The sequence below is a fragment of the Hylobates moloch genome, unplaced genomic scaffold, assembly GCF_009828535.3.
Source record: "Hylobates moloch isolate HMO894 unplaced genomic scaffold, HMol_V3 SCAFFOLD_2, whole genome shotgun sequence".
NCBI lineage: Eukaryota > Metazoa > Chordata > Mammalia > Primates > Hylobatidae > Hylobates > Hylobates moloch.
The window spans coordinates 59,314,123-59,332,284 of NW_026652277.1; the positions used below are offsets into that span (position 1 = coordinate 59,314,123).

The 18,162-nt window shown below is 35.6% G+C and overlaps 1 protein-coding gene across 5 annotated transcripts in view; it reads left to right on the top strand.

The window, feature by feature from the left end:
* ANKRD17 (ankyrin repeat domain 17) overlaps positions 1 to 18,162 on the top strand; it is a 181,859-nt gene that overhangs the window by 1,613 nt on the left and 162,084 nt on the right. The window lies entirely within an intron of this gene.

The window sequence follows — 18,162 nt, forward strand, 5'->3', positions numbered from 1 at the left end:
AGTTAGAATTAAGCTAGGACCTGTTGTCCCATAATATGGGACAGCCAAAGAGTAGGCTTTGGAGCCAGGCCTAGTTGTGGTGAGTTGGAATAGGAAGGCCTCTCGGTTTGTCCTAGTGATCTGGTTTCATAATAACTTTATAATTTTTCCTGGGTCCACAGACAGGCGGCGTTGCAGGACCTTATTCCTCACAGAAGCCCTTACAACCCAAAGGCTCAGTAAAACATACCATACTGACAACCAACTGAGAGTTAGCTTTACTAGTTATTAGCTCTTTTACCATTCTCTTGTCTCCTTCCTGAAATAGAATCTAGAAAAATCTTTATTTGGAGAGGGAAATCTTTATCAGCAGAGGGAAAACAGCTTTAAAGGCTGATTTTAAACTTAGTTCTAAGAGGAGATCAACTGATTCATCTAAAAGTACCACTTACTATTTATTCTCTTCCACAAACATGGAACTTATTTTGATGCAAGTCTGGTTTTCTGAAAATTGGATTTATTGAATCCTGGTCTCTGTTGAAATAGAGAAGTACCTTTTAAAGGATTTGATACATGTCTATTTGTAGAAGACCAGATTCTCTTTTATCTCAGACTGGATGAAGTTGTATAGGTAGAGATATTGTGTTCAAGTATGTATAACAAAAATATGCCAGTCCTTGTTTTTAATTCCCTTTTAGCCTGTTGGATTCTGAGAATAGGTTAGTATTGATAGACTTATATTGGCCTACTTGGATGTTTAGGGTAGTGTGTTGCTCTGGCGGCATTTGAAGCAAGGAAGAGAAAGATGTGATGGGATCCTTATCCCTAATAAAATTTGTTATGGTACTTAGAATCATTCCATTGTATGATTCTTCTCAAAGGTGAGAAACATTTTACAGATAATTCAGCCCTTTATTTTAAAAAGAAGGAAAACAAGGTTTAGAGGAAAGTGGTTGTGGTGGGTAGTAGCAAAAGTGGAAATCAAAGTTTTCTAATGGCTCAGACTTGTGTACACTTTTTAATGATAATTTATTTCCTTTTATCACCCTCCTGACATCATTCAGAAAAATAGTTACAGAATAGCAAGGTAACACAATCATGCAGCTATAGGCAAAATACCATTACTTAAAATTTTAAATTCTCCGGAAAATATTAAGCTCTGGTTTAGAGCAAGGTTATGATAGTTGAATGCAGTACTTACTGGGATATTCTGCTGCAGACTTAACCTACCTAGGTAGTTTTGTCCATTGGAATGCAGCCTAATAAGCAGAACTTTTAGTAATTCCTAAAATCATGAAGAATGGCTGTAAGTTTGTAGGTATGTTTATTTTGTGGGTCAGGTTTGTTTTCCTTTTGTAATATAGGAATGGTTATGACTTTGACCAACTATGGTAGTATTTCTATGTTTTTAACATACCTTATCCTGTCTTTTACATGGTGTTAAACAATGGGTTTGTCATTTGTTATGAAGATGAGTCAGGAGAAATACGTGTAAGAAAGTGTGCCCATTGGCCGGGCGCGGTAGCTCGTGCCTGTAATCCCAGCACTTTGGGAGACCGAGGTGGGCAGATCACCTGAGGTCAAGAGTTCGAGACTAGCCTGGCCAACATGGTGAAACCCCATCTCTACTAAAAATACAAAAAAATTAGCCGGGTGTGGTGGCAGGTGCCTGTAATCTCAGCTACTTGGGAGGCTGAGGCAGGAGAATTGCTTGAACCCGGGAGGTGGAGGTTGCAGTGAGCTGAGAGTGCACCATTGCAGTCCAGCCTGGGCAACAAGAACAAGACTCTGTCTCCAAAAAAAAAAAAAAAAGTGTACCCATTAAAAAAATCTATACAGATGAGGGATGAGCAGACAAAAAGGAGTACAGGTTGTCTCTGCCCCATCTTCATCTTTTGACCAAAGTAAAGACAAATAAAACTGTAAGCTAAATGGGTGAGTTGTGTAATGTTTTTCTCTTAATTACCATTTTACTGACATGTCAGCAGAAGCCTAACTTTCTGGAGCTAGGAAGTCTTGTGGCTAAAATCACAGTGTTGTGTTTTCTCTAATTCATTCTATTATAGGCTACACAATTAAAAAAAGTAGATAAAATGATCTTTAAAATTACCTTTCCAGTAAGAATCATCAAAAGATTAAAAAGGAATGTGAAAGGTTATGGTTTTGTGGTATTTAACCTGAAAGGATAACTTTAATTTAACAAAAATATATAGCTTTGCTATAAAGAAATGCTATCTGAATAATCTCTGTATCTGCCGAAAGAGGAAAAATGGAAGGAAACGAGAATCAATTCAAATAAGAGCTTCATTTAATTGTTGAACAATAAGAATATAATTTCTAGACATTGGAGTAGGTTATTGAGAACAGTATTTTACTTTAAAGTATTTCAGAATAGGATAATCATGTTTTAGATAATTTGCATAACTTTGGGTATACCTGGAAACAAATAAGACCAAGAGCTACCTGCCTCCCTCTCCCCCTCTATTTGACACAAAATCTTATATGTAAAATTGAAAATGCATAATTTTCTTGGTTTTCAGTGAGTAACTGACCAATATGGAAAATACAAATATATTTTCTAACATAAAAGCCATGATGCTTTTTCAAATTAGTAGACAAAATTAATTAAATTGCTTTTGACTATTACAAGAAAAAAATCTTAAAATTTCAAGAGTTGATACTTTATTTCAGAAATAACATTGCATTCTATTGAATGCATTTTTGAATATGACTGAATGATCTTAGTATTTTTTTTCTTTTTTTTTTTTTTTTTTTGGAGATGGAGTTTTGCTCTTGTTGCCCAGGCTGGAGTGCCAACGGTCTGATCTCGGCTCACTGGAACTTCCACCTCCCGGGTTCAAGTGATTCTCCTGCCTCAGCTTCCCAAGTAGCTGGAATTACAGGCATCTGCCACCACGCCTGGTGAATTTTTGTATTTTTAGTAGAGACAGGGTTTCACCATGTTGGCCAGGGTAGTCTTGAACTCCTGACCTCAGGTGAACCGCTGGCCTCAGCCTCCCAGAGTGCTGCGATTACAGGCGTGAGCCGCTGTGCACTGCGATCTTAGTATTTTCTAAAGCAGAATTCAAAGGGGGAGAAACATTTTTGTTGAAGATGCTTGAAGTATAAATACAGTAGGAGTTGATCAGAATTTCATCTATTTTTGTAAGTAACCTGTGACTAAATCAAGAGATAAACCTAGCGAAGAAATTTTAGACAAAGGGAGCCAGTAAATAAATTAGTACTGACTTAGTATTGAAAGGATTTGCAAGGCCAGGGAGGATCTGTTTACAGACAGAAAAAGAGAGTTGAAAATGAGGGAGAAAGAAAAAATATTTCAGAATTAGGCTGTGTTCAGCTTCATTTGGAAATATTTTTGTTTGTTTTTTATTGGAAAAGTGCTATCTAAATTCCTCTTTTGTAATGCTTAGAATCCTAGATTAGCCCAGAGAAGCTTGCTTGTTTCATCTCTTAATTGTTGTAGCAGTATTTGTAAACTAGATGTTAAGATCTTTGAAGCAGTAGTCTGTCTTAATTATAATTTATCTTGTCTTCTCTCCTGCTTAAGCACAGTACTAGAAAAAAACAAAACATTTTTGGTGAGTAACTAGTACTTAGGGAGGATTCAGCATTCATTTAGGAAAAGAAGAGAAGGAATAGAAATTCTTCCCTTCTTGGATCCAGGGCTTCTGAATAGCTGAAGTTTAGATTTCAGCATTTTCCAATTTCTTAATTCCTTTTCTTAGTGATGATGATCTTCTGTAAGTGTTAAGGGGAAAGCCAGTTAAACTAATAGGAATTGATGAATGCCTGGTAAGTACCTTAAGCCTCCTAAGATTTTTAAAGAGTAAATAAAAATGAATAGTTACTCAGTACCTACTGTTTGTGAAGGCAAGATAAAGGTTAAAAGTATGGATTCTGGAGCTTGGATTTAAATCCTTGATCCATCATTTACTAGCTTTGTGACCTTGGCCAAGTTTTTAAATCTCTACTGCAATTTCCTCATGTAAATGGTATAAATGGTAATGATAGTAGATTCTACTTTATAACATTGTTATGAGGGTTAAATGAGTTAATACAGTTTTCACGTATTCTCATTTTATTCTTGCCATAACCCTATGAAGTAGGTGCTGCTATATTTCTTTCATTATTCAATAAATGTTTGGAGTTCCTACTGTGTGCTAGGTATTGTGCTATACTGGGTGAGCAGTGGTGAACAAAACTGTTGCAAGGCACCTCGATTTACAAATACACCAATGAATAAATATTATAAGTTTGGGGAGGTGTGAGAGTGAGGTTAAGTGGTTAAATGTACATCTTGAATAATGTGTGAGTTTCAAAGTATACAAATGTTGGCAGGGAGCATTCATTTTACAGGTAAACATACTAGCATAGAAGGATTTTAGGCAACCTCATCAGGGTCACATAGCTAATAAATGTCAGAATGGGATTGAACCTGGGACTGTTAGATTCTAAGCCTCCTCATTCATTCATTTATTCTCTCACTCATTCACATGCTCTGTTATGCTGTATGGTGTTGAGTACCATATTTCAGATATTGGCAAATTCCGCTTGTATAAGGGAAGATGCTTTTCGGCAGTTGGACAGCCATTGAAGACAAGTTGGTCACCCCAAGTTTTCTTTCCAGTTCTTCTGAAAAACTCACTAAAGAAAAAGAATGCAAGAAATACAGAAAAGTATAGAAAAATAATCCATATTCCTACCACCTAGAATTAAGTTGTTAACAAGACGAAAACTTCATACTGAAAAACCACCTTTTCTAGAGGCAATTTACCACTTCTTCCTTGCCTTTCAAAATATTTACTTTTCAAGGTAATCTTTCCTTATTAATTTGAAAAAAAATGTTTCTTTTAAATAGAGATTGTTAACTTAGGATCTGGATAGGCTGTGAATCCTCTGATATTAAACAAAAGATTTTGGTGAAGGTGCTTATAAGGCTTTATTTTTCTTCCTTTCTGCCCTAGCCCCATAGTATATGTGCAGAATTTTCATTAGATCCTCAAAGAGGTCTGTGACCCCCACCCTCTCCCTCCTACCTTGTTACTTTGAAACATTCTCACTACAGATTTAGTGGGGAATTTGGTCATTTATTTGGATGATTAAGAGTTTGGAAACTGCTTCTGACTAAGCAGATGATGTGATAACAAAGAAGGCTTATTTGTGAAGTAGTAGGTCCAAGATTGATCTCATCTTTCTGGTAAACCAGCCTTGCCTACTCTCTTTTCTCTTATATCTTCATGTTTTGCCTTTTAATTAATGAAGCAGTTTACATTGTGTACTGTGGACTGTCATATCTGAAAGCAAAAGCCTTGTCTTACTCATCTTTATATCTCCTGCTATACAGTACCATGTGTCTTATGTAAGTCTTTGCATCTCTGCTGGGTTCTCATGAAGTCCCATCTCTGTAGTAAGAATAAATCATAAATATTTCTTTATTAGCCACCTACTGTGGGAAATCTTTGGGACTTCAAGTCTTGAGGTAACAGAACTTGGTTGCAGCTATTATTTACAGTAGACCCCTGTGGGATGTTTTAATTGAACCATTATTTTTAGTTTAGTCATTTTTAGCCTCACCAACTTAACTGGAGTTAGTATTGTGAAAGTTTTCAGTGTTTAATAATCATCAAAGTAGCATATTTTGACTCTCAGAAATTCACTAGACTATAGGCTGTTTCTGCTGTTACCTGATTATGCCATCTAGTTGACCAGGAAAACAGTTTTTAGGTCCTTGAGTCAGTGCAGTTGCATTTATGACAGTGGTTTATCTGAATTTTTATAAGGATAATTTAATGGGTTAAAAATGTGGATTTAATGAGGACCTTCATAATTTTTCCATACTTAACCACCGATGAAAGGGAATTTTTACTTCACATTGGTTTGCGAAGTAGTGCCTGCTGTTACCACTTATATTTTTGTTAGGACCAGTAGGAGGCACTAACATCCATGGTGTAACCTACACCAAACCTAACTTTTTTCAGCTTTCATCTTTTCAAAAAAGTAAAAAATAAGAAATAAGTCATTAGGGAATTGAAGGTGGTGGGTAAATACGAATACCCTTCTAGTCCCTTGAACCTTACTTATCTGGTACAGTTATGCCCATCCACTTCTTACCCAGAAGCAAAATACCCTTTCTGACTTAACAGTGCTTCACTTCTTAACATTTTTTTGTCTTTAGAAATTATTATTATTCATTCATGAAGGGATGTAGAGTTGTGGGACAATATAGGTATCATTTTTACAATGATTTATAATTTGGGGTTTCAGTTATTGAAAAGGGAAATGTTAACTGTTATTTTCCCCAAGCATGCTGTGAAACTTCAAATAATATAGCTCTAATTATTGAAAGCATAACTTAGACTGCCTTGTGTCCTGTGAAACTCATAAACATTACATGATACTTTAAAGGGGTCAACCTTTTGTGTGTGTGTAGAGATGGCGTCTCACTTTGTTGCCCAAGCTGGTCTTGAACTCCTGGCTTCAAGTGATCCTCCTGCTGCAGGCTCCCAAAATGCTGTGGGATTATAGGCGTGAGCTACTGCATCCAGCCTGGGGTTAATTTTTAAGTTTACTTCTGAGTGAGACTAGAGATAAAAGAGAGTGGGGAAAAGAAAATTTAAAGATTTTACATTTGAAACATCAGAGTGCTAAAAATAGAAAAACTAGTCGGGCGTAGTGGCTCCTGCAGTAAGTCCCAGCTACTTGGGAGGCTGAAGCAGAATTGCTTTAACCCGGGAGGCAGAGGTTACAGTGAGCAGAGATCGCGCCACCGCACTCCAGTCCGGGCGACAGAGTGAGACTGTCTCAAACAACAACAACAACAACAAAAACTGTTACGGTACTTGAGGAATTCCTATTGGAGCCATTTTTAGTGTCTTTAAAAACAACTCTTTTTTCTTTTTTTTTTTTGAGACAAGGTCGTCTACGCTGGAGTGCAGTGGCGTGCTCTCGGCTCACTGCAACTTCCGCCTCCCGGGTTCATGCAATTCTCATCTCACCTTCTTGAGTATCTAGAGTTGCAGCGTGAGCCACTGCGCCTAGCTAATTGTTTTGTATTTTTATTAGAGTTAGGGTTTCACCATGTTTGCCCGGCTGGTCGCAAACTCCCGGCTCCAAGTGATCCGCCGGCCTTGGCCCCCAAAGTGCTGGGCTTGCAGGTGTGAGCTACTGTGCCCAGCCTTTATAAACAATTTTGATATATGGTGAAATCTCTCAAAGCTTGCTGATCATAGTGAATTATGCTGATAAGAATGGGAAACAAGATTATTGAGAATAAATTGAAAAATATTAAAGAAGTTTTTATGCATCAAGGTTAAAAAAATGTGTTTTGAGTAAATGATTGAAATACAGCATGCTTTTTTGGTAAAAGCTTAGTATAATGTAGGGTGAAGTTAAGGCGTTGGCGATAACCAGAATCATAATTCTCATTTTAAATAATGCTATGCTACATCTGCACAAAATAGATTATGTATATTTTTGGCTGCTGTACCATGAAAATGATGACTGAAACGAGAAGGTCTAGAGAGGGATAGTTTAAAAATGCTGGTAGGGCTAGAGATGGAATTCATGACTGAGGAGGACTGTAGATTTTACTTAAATATATTCTTTATGTTTTATGTATTTTTATTTTATTTTATTTTTTTGAGATGAAGTCTTGCTGTGTCTCCCAGGCTGGAGTGCAGTGGCGCAATCTCGGCTCACTGCAACCTCCACATTCCAGATTCAAGTGATTCTTCTGCCTCAGCCTCCCGAGTAGCTGGGGCTACAGGCGCAGGTGCTAACATGCCCGGCTAATTTTTGTATTTTTAGTAGAGACGAAGTTTCACCATGTTAGGCTGGTCTCGAACTCCTGACCTTGTGATCCGCCCCCCCTCGGCCTTCCAAAGTGCTGGGATTATAGGCATGAGCCACAGCACCCGGCTGATTTTACATAAGTATGTTCTTACTGCATATTACTTCATACTCAAACTGACTTATAAGGTAGAGAAAATCATAATGTGTACCAGATAGTGCTATTTCAGTTTAGAAAATAAATTCATTTTTTATTTCTTGAGATTATTTAAAAGTATATTGTAGAAGTGGCACATTTATGGAACTACTTTATGGCTGTGCATCTCTTGCAGGAAATTTTGCCTCCCCCTTTCCTTTTCCCAAAAATACCATTAGCTTGCCTAATTTAACCTTTCACTTTTTTTTATCCCCATCTTCCCCCACGAAAGAAAGGAATAGAAAAGAAAAATACGAAAGTGAAGAAATAAGAACCTGTTCTAAAGTTATTTCTTGGTCTGGGTTTCTTTATGGATCATCTCTTAATTAGCTTAAAAACATTTGATTGAAACCTATTTTGGAAGTATCTATGGAAAGGTTGGTTCCATTAGTTTGGTATTTGGAATAAATAGTGTTACCATAGAGATCTATTTTCCTTTCCCTCTTTTCCTGTCAACCTAAATGTGAAGATTGACAAGAAAAGGAAGCCCACCTGTTTGTGTTAGTGTTAGAAATGCTTTTGACCCCATTGTTGTCTCTCTTTCTCTGTGCCATGTTTATTTTTTTAATGGTATTAATAATGAAAACAGTCTTGTTTCAAAGCCTCTAGTATAGCACATACTAGAATTAACTCTTATAGAAGTTAATTCTTTTACCTGACAAACATTTATTGAGTATCTCCTATGTGTGGCTCTTTTCATTGTCTAATCTCAACTATTTCCTTCCCAGTGAATATGAAAAAAAATTATGTTTAAAATTATAGCTGTATATGTTAAACATGAGTAAGTTAAATGAATTTGTACATATTGTAGTTAGTAAAACTTACATACATGGAAACTTAGCACAATGATAGAATTCAGTTTTCCATATGATTATTAGCTATTATCTAATCTTATTAGCTATGATTATTAGCTAATAGTTTTATCACTATTAGTATACTCTTTGAACTAAATTTATTTAAGAAGCATTATAAACACCTAGCAAAATTACCTAGGTATTGTAGGAGTTTTGAAGAAATGGGGACATTATTTCTAGATTCATAAAATTTAAGTTTTGTTGAGATAAAACTAGTAATAATTTAAGACTTTGAAGATGATTTTAGCCCTGTAGAAATCCTGTACTTTTTGGGGGCATCTGTGTTCATTTTTGGTGTAACTGTGTGCCTTATGATCATAGGGATCATTTTGTTTTGGTTTTTGAATACTAGTAGGGTAGACTTTATATCTTTTATGAGTGTCTCCTGGAATACTCAGTGATTTTTGATATTTTGTTTGTTTTTAAGATGAGGTCTATATGTATGATTTTTCTAGATTGTCCTTGACAACTAGATTTAGAGTCATCCGTTCTAATTTTACCTTGGAGGTTTTATAGTAAGAAAGGAGAGTATCTATATTAATATACTTGTGATTGATGCAGGTGGAGATATGTTAAAATATGAAGATTGAATTACAAGACAGTGTAGGATGAAAATTCTTAAGATTTTAAATATAGCATTACATATAATTAAATGTTATTCATTAATTTATACCTATTTGTAGAAACACATATTTGCAGAAAACTTGACAAACTCACAAAGATCTAAAGAATAGAAAAATCACCTATTATTCTGTCTTCAGAATTAATCATTACCTGAAATACATCTTTTCATTCTTTTTCCTTGTTATGTAGTAGTCAAATTATCACAAAGAGCAGAGGTACCACTTAGAAATTTTGCTTGCTGAAATTTTTATTGATGAGCTTTCTTCAAATATATCAATCGAAGAGATGAGTCTTCAGATTATGATTTTTATATATTTAAAAATAAAAACTAATGAGGGTATTTATACTTACAAAAATGTCTTCTAATATATAGGGCTTTTTATTCCATTCTTAGAGTAAATACTGCTAACAGTTGGTGTATATCAAATGTTTGTTTCTTTCTTGAGACTGAGTGCGTGCGTGTGTGTGTGTGTGTGTGTGTGTATGTTAATATTTGCCACATTATTCTCATTTACTTATGAATGTTCCATAATATAAATGTTGATAATTTATTTGATCTTTTATTTTGGTAGACATTTAGATTGTTTTCACTACATTGCTATTAGTGAAGTGAACATCCTTGTACAGTTATTTTTGAGTATGAAACTATTTCTTTGGGATGGATTCCTGGAAATGGAATTGTTGGGCTAGAGTATGCACGTGTTAAGTTTGATAAATACTCTCAAGTTTTACTTGCATCAGCAATGTATGAGAATGTTCCTAGATGTGGTTAATTTACTTAGTTTTAAAAATCTGTTAAACAAAAAATGGTGTTTTGTTTTCATTTTTCTGATTACTGTCAACATTGAGTATAAGTTTTTTAATCTTTGTTTTTCATTTGGATGTCTTTTGAAAATTTCCTGGTTTATCCTTTACCTATTTTTCTATTAGGATTGTCTTGTCTTTTTCTTATTGATTTGTTGATGGTATTTATAAGTATTAATTTTTCATAGTGTTATGTGTTACAGTATTCTCCCTTGACATTGTTTTCACAACATAGAAAAATTTATTGTTTAGTAAAATATATTATTCTTTTATGACTTCTGGAGAACTTCCTCACTCCAGTATTTAAAAATTCTTAGAAATTTTTCTTTGTACTTTGTTTTTCAAAGATACATGGATCTCTTTTTGGATATAGTATTTAATTCTTGTGTCTGTTTCTTATTTACTCCTTTTTATAGCAGTTGACTGATTCTTGCTTCTTAAAATGTAATCCTGTGTTTGCTCATGTAATACCACCTTCTTCTGTTTCTACCTTGCTGTTTTTTGTTGGTCATCTTGCTTCCTTCTACCCCACACAGCAAACATACTTTGATTATTTACCTCATTAGACCCTTTTCTGTTTTGTATCTGGTCTCATTTAGATGATTTTAACTATTGTGTCGTTATATATCTATATACCAGTGACTCTCAAGTTTATAGCTCCAACCTAAACCTTTGTTTTTTTGAGAATCGGGCTCACCCTTTGGCCACCTAACATTTGTGCAAACCTTTCTTCCAACACCTAATCATTTCTTTCCTCAAGAGAATCAATTCAAAGTCCCATCCAGTTACTACATATAGCTCCAAGTGAAAGATATATACAAAATTCTTTTCCTCCTAATTCAGAGAATTCTAGTGATCTATAAAACAATAAACAACTATCTCTCCCTCTTTTCACCCAACCCATTGTGTAGTAGTGAGTAGGAATAGGATTATCATAATGAAAACTCTTCCAGAGAAGGGAAGAATAGGAAGTACACAGCAGTCATTGGTACATATTAATAATGAAATCCTTCTGGGGAGGAGTTGTGACAACTTTGCCCTGGCTACTGAGTAAGTTTCTTGATTATACTGATTTTCCTCTATGAGAGGAATGCTCTTTTCACTGTTGTCTGTTTCCTTTGCTTAGTTCTTTAGATGATTCTTTCTTGTTATCTTCCTTAGCCACATTTGAAGTAGTAGGCATTGGAGGGTGTGACATCCCTAGGAAGTGCACAACTTTTGTAACCCCTACCTGTTGGTATAGATGGAGGGCCTGTAGGGTTACTTAAAGTTCAAGTATAAGACTTTTAGGCCAGTAATGTAGTTTGTTGGTAAAACTCTTTAAAAAACATAATAGGTTTCTCTTCTGTTTTTCTTAGATCGGGACCACGTAACATTAACTATAGCAATATATCTCTCAGTCATAAGTTTTGGAAACCAGCTGATTCTCTTATTTACTGGTCTCTGTGCTAGGCTAGCTCCTCTCTCTCTTAGGTTTCCTGGCTACCTCGAGAGGATCTGAAATAATAGTCTTGGATGATGTATCAGTAAGGGTTTAACCAGAGAAGCAGAGCAAGCAGATTTATATATGATTGTTATGTATTAAGAGATTTATTACAAGGAATTGGCTTACATGATTGTGAGGGCTGGCTAAGCAAGTCTGAAATCTGTACAGCAGGCAGTTAGTGGGAGAAGATTGTGGGCGAGGTGGAATCCATGGGCTTAGGCTGAAGCTGTTCTCCATAGGCAGTCAGGAAGGGAAGATACAGCAAAGAGAGAACAATTGTAGACTCAGCTGCTGTTTGGAGTCTCATTTGCTCGGAAGAACCTGATCTCTTTTAAGAGCTCACCTGACTAGGTCAGGCTCACTGAGGATGATCACCCTGGCTTAAAGTCAGTTGATCAGGAACTTCAATTACATCTGTAAAATCCCCTCACAGCAGTAGCTAGATTAGCATTTGACTGAATAATTGAGAGAAGGTATTTGTGCTACAAAATGTCTGCTGTCCTGTCTTCTTTCTAAGAAGAAACCATTACAGGTGGAAAAGCAACACTCTCAACTTGATCTTTGCTACTACCTGACAGAGAACCCTTGAACTCACAAAGTTATTTCCTGGTATTTAGAACACAGAAGCAGCTGCCTTTTCCACCCTGGGAGGCCCCAAATTACTGGACTCTTGTAGGTCGGAGTTTGCCACTGAGAAAGCTTCTTTTTAGTAGCACTGTTTTCATGTCTGTCTCTGCTTGCAAACTGCTTTATAGGTGAATTGATCTTTCTTGTTGATCTTTAAATAGCCAACACACACCATATTTCGAGTTTTTCTAACTGCTTTTCTTAGAACTACAGACTTAGTAGGCATATGATGTGCCCTTCCAATTATTGCAGGCAAGAGTTGTACTAAATGTTCTGCAGCTGTATAGCACAGGTCATTAGATCTCCAGCCTGAGATGTTTCCTTGCTACCTGTTCTCTAAGCCTTACCAGAGATTTTAGTTTGTTAGAGCAGCATGTCACTTCCAATTAACTGTATTAGTTAAGGTATAGGATGGATCATTTGAACAAAGAGACTCCAAAACACATCAGGCAAGAGAGAAGTTTGTTATTCTTTTATGTGCTACTCCAGAGGTAGACCTTCAGGTTATTCACACATCTAAGTATCTGCTGTTTTGCACTTGATACACCATCACTTAATCAGTGCTGTCCAATACTGTAGCCACTAGCCACAGGTTGCTGCTGAGCTCTTGAAATGTGGCTAGTGCATCTAAGGATTTGAGTTAATTTTTTTTTAATTTTTAATTTAAATATTACATGTAGCTAGTGGCTACCATATTGGAGAGTGCATATGTAGAATATTTCCATCACAGAAAGTTTTATTGGACAGCTTTGCTTTGGAGTGTTCATCTACAAGATCTACTGTGGCTCACCAGCATCATGTCCATGTTTCAGCCTGTTATGGGCTGAATTGTGTGTCCCCAACATTAATATTAATATTTTGAAGCCCTAACCCCAAGTACCTCAGAATGTGATTGTACTTGGAGATAAGTCCTTTAAAAATGTAATTAAGGTTAAATCAGGTCATATGAGTGGGCCTTAATCCATCTGACTGATGTCCTTATAAAAAGAGGAAATTTGAACACAGGACACTGGAGATACATGCCTACAGAGAAAAGGCCATGTGAGGATACAGCAAGAAGGTGGTATCTGCAAGCCAAGGAGAGAGGACTCAGGAGAAACAAATCTGCAGACGCCCAGATCTTGGACTTACAGTCTCCAGAACAGTGAGAAAATAAATATCTGTGGTTTAAACTACCCAGTCTATGGTATTTTGTTATGGTAGCGCTAGTAAACTAATACTAGAGAAATAAGAAACAGAAAGGTCAGCATAGGTAACTTCCTTTTGAGAAATTGACCAACGAGTTGCCAACATCAATTTCCATTATATCCCATTGACCAGAAATTTATTACATGGCCATATCTAAGACTTAGCTCTTGCTGAGTGGCCATATGCCCAGGTAAAACTTGTGGAGAAGTAGTCTTTTGCTAAAAGAAGGAGACTGTGGATATTGGAGGATAATTAATGTCTTATATTGATACAATTCTATGATTATATTGTCCTTATGACTACCAAAACAAGAATGAAAGTCATTCCTGGTTCCTGAAATAATCTTGTGGGCCAAGCTTGGGTCATGTGTCCATTCTTGAACCAGTCACTATCACTAAGGAAAAAGATGCTTTGTTTAGGACTAGGTCATGTTTCTCCACCCTATGTAGGAGGTAGACTAGGAGAGGTCCATTCTACCTCCAAAATATGTCTTGAATTTTTCTCCTTCTCTCCTTCACTACCATTGCCTTAACCCTGGCTATTTTCTTACTTGAACTTCATAGTAGCCTCCTAATTTGATCTCCTAGCTTTTTCTCTTGAATCCCCATACTTCATTCATTCTTCATGTAGCATTAGGCTAATCTTTCTGAAATGTCATTTGTTATTTGACTTCTCATTGCTTTTAGAATAAAATCCAAACTCCTAACTTGCCCCACAGAACTTTGTATGGCTGCTCCTTGTTGTTCCAGCCCTTCTAGTTCCTTGACTGTCATCTAGTCGCACTGACCCTCCTGGTTTTGGAACATGCAGACTTTCTAGCTAGGGTCTTTTTACTTTCTTCCTAGTGTGTTGTTCCTCTGGTTCTTTGTTTTTTCTCATCCTTTAGTTTTCAGCTTAGATATCCTTCTTCATCCAGTATTGTTGGAGGGAACTTTCTCCCCTTACACCACTTCTTCTTTTACCTCCCTTTTAGTTTTTTGCCTTAACTAAGTTGCACTGTAGTGAAACATAGGAAAGAGCCCTGTTGGTTTTTCACCAAGCTTTATTAGTATTACATATTTAGTAAACTCTTAAGTCTGTTTCTTACTACGTGGAAAGAAATTTGTGGGTGGAAGTGAGGTGGGAGAATTTGAGTGAATTTCACAGTTGAACCTTGCGAAATTGTTGTTTTTATAAGCCACAAGTCATTGAATATCTGGTTTCATATGATTCAGCGTAGTATGTTAGCATGGTTTGGTATCTTAGAAGGCAGTTCTCACTCATTGAGCTTCTTTCTCAAGAGTTTTGGATATTGTTCATTTAACATGTCAGACATGCTTTAGAATCATCTTTTGTACGTGACCATAAAATATTCTCAGATTATACATTGAAATTTATGTTAATTTGGGAGAGAAATATATGTATAATACTGAATATTCCCATTCGGAAACATGGCATACTTCTGTATTTTCAGGACCTTCATCTGTCTTTAGTAAAATTTTAGTTTTTGTATAGATTTTCCACATTTCTTGTGGAATTTATTTCAGATTATTTTATAGTTCTTACTGCTATCATGAATGGTATATTTTATTCCATTATACTTTCTTAATTAGTTGTTGTTGGAATATAGGATGCTATTGGTTGGCATATTTTAATCTTGTATACGGCCACTAAACTGAATTCTTGTATTCAGTTTATTCTGTTGAATTTTCTGACTCAAATGTCATATTGATTCCAGTAAATTATTTTTTTCTCTCATTTCCAGTATTTGTCCCTTGTGTTTGTTTTTATTCTCTTATTGCGTGAGTTTTGAACCACCCCCAAAATGTTGAATGTCAGTGGTAACAGAGGTTATACTTGTCTTTCTCTTATTTTTAATGGAAGTGCTGTTGTTTTACTACTAAGTATAATGCAGATATCTTTTATCAATTTAGGGTACATCACTTTTTCTTAAATTACTTAAGTTTTATTAGAAATAATGTACTACATTTTATCAAATGCGTTTTTGGCATCTTTTGAAATGGTCAGTTCTTTCTCTGCCCCTTCAGTATGTCCATATAGTGAATTGTAATAAAATATTTCCTAATTTTAATTGCGTTTTGAATACTTGGTATGATGAATTATTTTAATGCACTGTTGGTTTAGTTTCATCAATATTTTAATTTGTATTTTCTATGAGGAATATTCGTTAGTTTTTCAAGTTTATTTGAAGAAACTGTAAATATTTTTTTCCTTACATCAGTTTTGTAAAGATAAACGTTTTACAGATTCAGTTTATGTGCATGCTTTTTCCTTTTAGTCTTATATGTTGTGTTTTTAACCTTATTTGCCACTGAAATGTTAGAAAGAAGTTAGAGTAAGTGGTTTATTTGATCTTTTTATAGTTTAGTAATTTTTTAAAAAGTGGCTTAAGTAATTTAGTACATACCTCTTTTTAAAAATAATAACTTTAAGTTGTGGTAAACAACAGAACATAAAATTTACCATCTTAATCATTTTCAAGTGTATAGTTCAGTAGTGTTAAATATATTCACATTATTATGGAACAGATTTCCAGAACTTTTTCATCTTGCAGAACTGAAACTCTATACCCATTGAACAATTCCACATTTTTGTCTCCTCTTCAGCCCCTGGCAGCTACCATTCTATTTTCTGTTTCTATGAATTCGTCTGTCTCATATAAGTGGAATCATAGTATTTGTCTTTTTGTGACTGTCTTATGTTAGTTAATATACTATTCTCAAGGTTCATTTATGTTGTAGCATGTGACTGGATTTCCTTTTAAATATTCCATTGTATGTATGTATCACATTTTATTTATCCATTCATTAGTTAATGGACCTTTTGGGTTGCTTCCATCTCTTGGCTTAGTGTGCCTCTTAACTTTTACATTTTATTCATTTATTTCAAATTTATATAGGTTCGTTGAGGGGAATAGGAACTTAATCTTGTATTTCCAAATAGTTAATCAGCTGACTTACCTGTTTCATAGTCTGTCCTCATTATTTGAATAATGCCTTTATTTTATGTATTTCCACAGTACAACAATAAACCAAATATCTGCTCAGTATATACATCTTTATAAGTACTGAATTTGGGCCGGGCACGGTGGCTCACATCTGTAATCCTAGCACTTTGGGAAGCCGAGGTGGGCGGGTTGCCTGAGCTCAGGAGTTCAAGACCAGTTTGGGGAACATGCTGAAACCCCCGTCTCTACTAAAATACAAAAAAAATTAGCTGGGTGTGGTGGCATGCTCCTGTAGTCCCAGCTACTCGGGAGGCTGAGGTAGGAGAATTGCTTGAACCCGGGAGGCCGAGGTTGCAGTGAGCTGAGATTGTGCCACTGCATGCCAACCTGGGTGGCAGAGCAAGACTCATCTCCAAAAATAAATAAGTACTGAATTTATATAAGTTGAAGGCCTGAATACTAAAATTGGTTACTTGTACTAAGCAGTTTCCTGTGTTTGTTAAGTAGCTAACATCTATGTGGGGTTTTATGGTTAAAGGAATTTTAGATGTTTTCCACTTAATCAAGTCAGTTATGTGTTTTTTTGAATTCTAATTTTTTTAGGCACAGGGTCTTGCTCTGTTGCATAGGCTGGAGGGCAGTGGCATGATCATAGCTCACTGCCGCCTCGAAATCCTGGGCTTGAGGGTTCCTCCCACCTCAGCCTCCCAAGTATCTGGGACTACAGGTGCGTGCCACCATGCCTAGCTAATTTTTTTTTTTTTTTTTTGTAGAGACAGTCTTGCTATGTTGCCCAAGTTATTCTAGAACTCCTGGGCTCAAGTGATCCTCCTGCCTTGGCCTCTCAAAGTGCTAGGATTCCAGGCATGAGCCCATGTGCCCAGCCAAGTCAGTGATCTTTTGAAGCAATTTTTCTTCTTTTATTGCTTAAACCTCTAAACAGGCTTGACATTTTTTTTTTCTTTTCTCCTTCCCTCCCTTACAGATTCTAGTACAGAAGTACTTTTATGAAGAAAATATAAGCAATGCCAGCATCTATATAGTGTTCTTACTGATTTGATGATGTCCTTAGGTTGTCTTTGAACTTGAAAATCTCTATACATTATTATTGCAGAACCTATAAACTATGACTGTTTTGTAGTTCTCTTGCACTATCTTTCCAGTGTTCTTTGAAGAACTAAGTTTCACTGTTTATTTTATATATTTCAAATGAACTAGGAGTGATTTAAAACTTACATAGTTGCTGTTCAGAAAATGTCAAAAAAGAAGAGCTTGTGTAAGATACAATGTAGATAAATTTAATTCTACTGAGGGGGTAATATCCTTTTAAGATACAATGTAGATAAATTTAATTCTATTGGGGGGGTAATATCCTTTAAACCAAACTTTAAAGTTTTCACCAAATGTTAAACTGTGAGTAATGTTTTATTTTTATTTATCCATTTAATTTTTTTTATATTGGAGGAATCTTAAAATTGTATTATCTTTTTCCACTTTTATTAAATCATATAGTAAATGTGAACTGAAAATTTAAACTGTAGAGGAAGATACAGAGTAAGAGTTGAAGATTTTTTATATCCCTAGGTGTACATTTTAAGTGTATGTAATCCTATGCCTTTTTCTATGCATTTTCACACATATACAGATG